The sequence below is a fragment of the Dermacentor silvarum genome, chromosome 9 (assembly GCF_013339745.2).
Source record: "Dermacentor silvarum isolate Dsil-2018 chromosome 9, BIME_Dsil_1.4, whole genome shotgun sequence".
Classification (NCBI taxonomy): Eukaryota; Metazoa; Arthropoda; class Arachnida; order Ixodida; family Ixodidae; genus Dermacentor; species Dermacentor silvarum.
The window spans coordinates 104,616,212-104,620,048 of NC_051162.1; the positions used below are offsets into that span (position 1 = coordinate 104,616,212).

Here is a 3,837-nt window from a genome sequence, read left to right on the forward strand (position 1 = left end):
TCGTTGCACTCACCTATCCATCTAAGTTAACGACCGCACAAAGAGCTTGAAACGAAAAATTTTAGGCCTAATGTAAACAGGAAGAGAACGGTGCGGATCAGCGAGCAAACGGGGATAGCCGATATTCTAGTTGACATTAAGAGGAAGAAATGGAGCTGAGCAGGCCATGTAATGCGCAGAATGGATATCCGGTGGAGCATTAGAGTTACAGAATGGATACCAGGAGAAGGGAAGCGCAGTCGAGGACGGCAGAAAACTAAGTGGGGTGATGAAGTTAGGAAATCTGCAGACGCAAATTGGAATCAACTAGCGCAAGGCAGGGGTAATTGGATATCGCAGGGAGAGGCCTTCATCCTGCAGTGGACATAGATATATGCTTATGATGATGATTATCCATCTATCTGAAACTAGCGCTCAAACTAAATTTGCGCAGCTGTTCAGCGTAGGCGGACGTTTTCTGTTACTCGCCATGGTAGCTTAGTGGCTATAGCATCGCGCTGCTGAGCTCGAGATCCCGGGTACGATAGGAGTGAAACGCAACAACGCTCGTGTACTGAGCTTGATGTGTACGTTAAACATCCCAGGTGGTCAAAATTAATCCGGAGTCTCCACCACGGTCTGCTTCATAGTTCTGGCACGTATATGACCCTGGGATTTATTTCTGACATTTTGTGCTTTCTCAATTAACGTGGTTTAAGGCCTTGGGTCTTGTATGTATGATGGCTTCAATCTAGCGCTATTTTTCCGTTTATTTCATGTTTTTGTTTTCTTCGTGAAATACGTATAGACGCTACGACTGGGCATACAGCGCAACGACACATGTGCAGCTAATAGAAATGTGCACCTTACAGGATGATAAAACGATCGACCAAAGGAAAGGCAGTGCATTTACGCATTTTTATATGTCGGCTGTGTGAGCAGTATCGGCGCTAGATATCTAACAACCGTATGAAGCAGAGGAAAGCACCAAAATGTATATTTTATACGTATGTCTGGATAAAGATCCACACAGATATCTTCGAGACGTTTTTCGAAAGCGTTTTCTAGCCCTCTTAACAAGCTGTAAACTTAAAACAGCTTTAATAAGACGCCTTCCAGGCGTCTTTCACAAAACCTTCTCAAGCCGTACATAAAAAGTCGTTTTGCATCCGTCTTGAATAGTTGTAGACGTTCTAGACCATTTTGGCTGGTCTAAGACGGCTACAATTGTCTTGTGTTCAGTGAGAATTGTGAGTTCAGTGGGTTATCAGCTTAATATCTGATACGGGTTGTATTTGGACCCAAGATATCAAACCTATTTTTGCAAATTGGCGGAGTGATTCAAGGTTGCTTCAGGGCCACCGCGGGTTGGCCCAGTATTGCACAATGTTCGGGATAGCCCCACGGTTTTGGTTCTACGGACATCGATCCTCCGAAAATTAGCCGTATTCAGCTTCGCTGTAAAATTAAAAAAAGAAGAGTTGCCCACTAACGGATCCTTGAGGGACGCCGCTAATTGCCATGTAAACAGAAAATGTTTGGTCCTTGACGTTAGCATAACATGAGGTATCAAGAACATAACTGCGCCAAAGATTTGCAATTGAGCAGTCAACACCAAAGTGCCTAAGTTTGATCAGAAGCAGTGAATGGCTGAACACATCAAAAGCTTTGCTGAGGTCACAATAAATGGTGTCAACTTGCCCCCGTTGAAATACTGGCGTGGAGATCGGTGTCAAGAAAATTGCGAGATTTGTGATAGTGGAGCGGCTGGTGATAAATCCATGCTCATTCGGAATCAATTAGTTTTTCACAGTAAAAGACAAAATCTTGTGAAGAGCAAGCTCAAAAATCTTAGATGTTGCAAAAAGAAGAGAAATCGGGTTATAATTCCAGACATCGGTTGTACAGCCAGACTTAAAAACAGGGAAAACATGAGTTTTCCACGTGTGAAGGAAAGTGGACGTATTCAAAGAGTTATTAAATATAGATGTCAATACTTGGGCCAATATACTGCCATAAGATTTTAATATTGCAGAGGGGATGCCATCAGGACCGCATGAATAGGGAGAGTTTCAAGTGCTTCAGGCATTCGCTGTTGAACTTTTCATCATACAATACAGCACTAGATGTAGGAATCGCTGTTTGCTGCTGACTGACACCAGCGTTGAAACTTGAAGTTTTATATGAGGATGAGAAATTGCCAGCAAAACAATCCGCGACTACTTGGACTTCTACTCCTCTAAAATCGAGCAAGCGAAAACACTCTCCACGTCTACTACAGCGCTTGCGGATATACTTCCAAAATTCCACTGGCCGGTCGGAGGCGCTCTTCTCCAAGAGTGCAATATATGAGTCATGATCCCGCTTACAGAGGCGTTTGCAGAGAGTCCGGAGCAATCTAAATTCTTCTCTCCACTCATTAGGCACAGGACTTCTGGATTTACGGTTCGCGCGATCTTTATACTTTAGAACACTTATAAGTTCACATGAGAACCAGTGGAGATATTTAGAGCATTTAGGACTGTATTCATGAATTTATTTGCGCATACTGCTCAAAACAAGCTTGGCAAACGAATCTACTTGCTCATCAACATTCTTTTTTTCTGTGACAAGTGACCAATCGTTGGTGGACAAGAAATCATATAAACCAACATAACACTATACTTGAAAGGAAAGCGAGATGATTCATTAATGGCACTTCAACGCGGTAAAGCAATACCTTTTAGCCGCAGGCTCACTAACTGTACGTTTTTGCATCACGTTAATACAACCACAGTTTTCCATGACAAGCACTGCAAGTATCCTGAGGCTTCCCTTTGACCCTTTTGTGGTTAGCGCATATTACGTTCATATGCGCCAACACTTCAAGAATATTACGGTACATATGCTGCAACTTACATAATTCAACGATCGTAAATAAGCTTGCCAAACCTTTGCCCAACTTAACTCGATTGCACTCCATCTGTCTGGTCTTCCTATCGTAAGTATTTAACTCGAAATCTAGAATCAGTTCAGAGTAGGGCTGCGTGATCTATTAACGCCACAGCGTTAAGTGTCCCGTGTCGCAGAAAATGCGGTGTCGGCGGACCGTGTCCATCAGAAAAAAAATCATCCCGAACCACAACAACGCAGGCCCTCCGCGTGGTTCATAGGCGTTGCTGAACTAATAGAATTTCTGAAAGTAAAATTCATCAGAAAATTTGTGAAAATGGCGCTTGCTCGAAGCGAAGTGCTGACGCGAGGCCTAGGCCGGTATTTTGTAGCGATGCCTTTCCGGTGCTAATGCCTTTTCGCGCATATCGCGCTTTGTCAGTGGTCAGAGCGACGGTCCGTTCGCGTTATCAACGGGATCAGCCGGCCGTGAGCGGTGGATGAATAATACTATAGTATAGAATAAGTCATAAGGCATCGCTCCAAAATACCGGCCCAGGCCTCATCAGTGCGGGCGATCGCCGACGGAAACAGACGGGGTGCAGGAAGTGTGTTGTGTTTACGAGAGCGTCGGAAGAAATATTTCAAGCCGTCGACTTCGTGATTTCTTGTGCCGTGCTTCGCGTGTGCATTGCAAACGAGAAGGCCATCACATACACGTGCGTTCCGAGTACGACACATGTTCAGGGCGTGGCGAATGAAACGTGTCCGATCGGTGCACCCAGCGTACGCGACTTGTATGTGTTCTGTGTTTGCGTTTCATTGCCGCGAAGTGGTGAACGCCAGTCCTTTCCAACCTTTAGAAGTGTTGACAAGATCAGTAGCGATAAGATTTGTTGCCTCGTTATCACTGTCATTCCTCGTGTGCTATACTGCGTGAGCCGTTCTGCCGCCTGCGATGCGCCGTGGTGACCGCAACGTTTTAAG

The 3,837-nt window shown here is 44.7% G+C and overlaps 1 non-coding gene across 1 annotated transcript; it reads left to right on the top strand.

Annotated features, from left to right (window-relative positions):
- Positions 1–1,202: 1,202 nt before the first annotated feature.
- Positions 1,203–1,388, top strand: LOC119465410 (U2 spliceosomal RNA). The gene has a single exon (XR_005194850.1). It is a non-coding gene; the product is annotated as a U2 spliceosomal RNA (small nuclear RNA).
- The last annotated feature ends 2,449 nt before the right edge of the window (positions 1,389–3,837 follow it).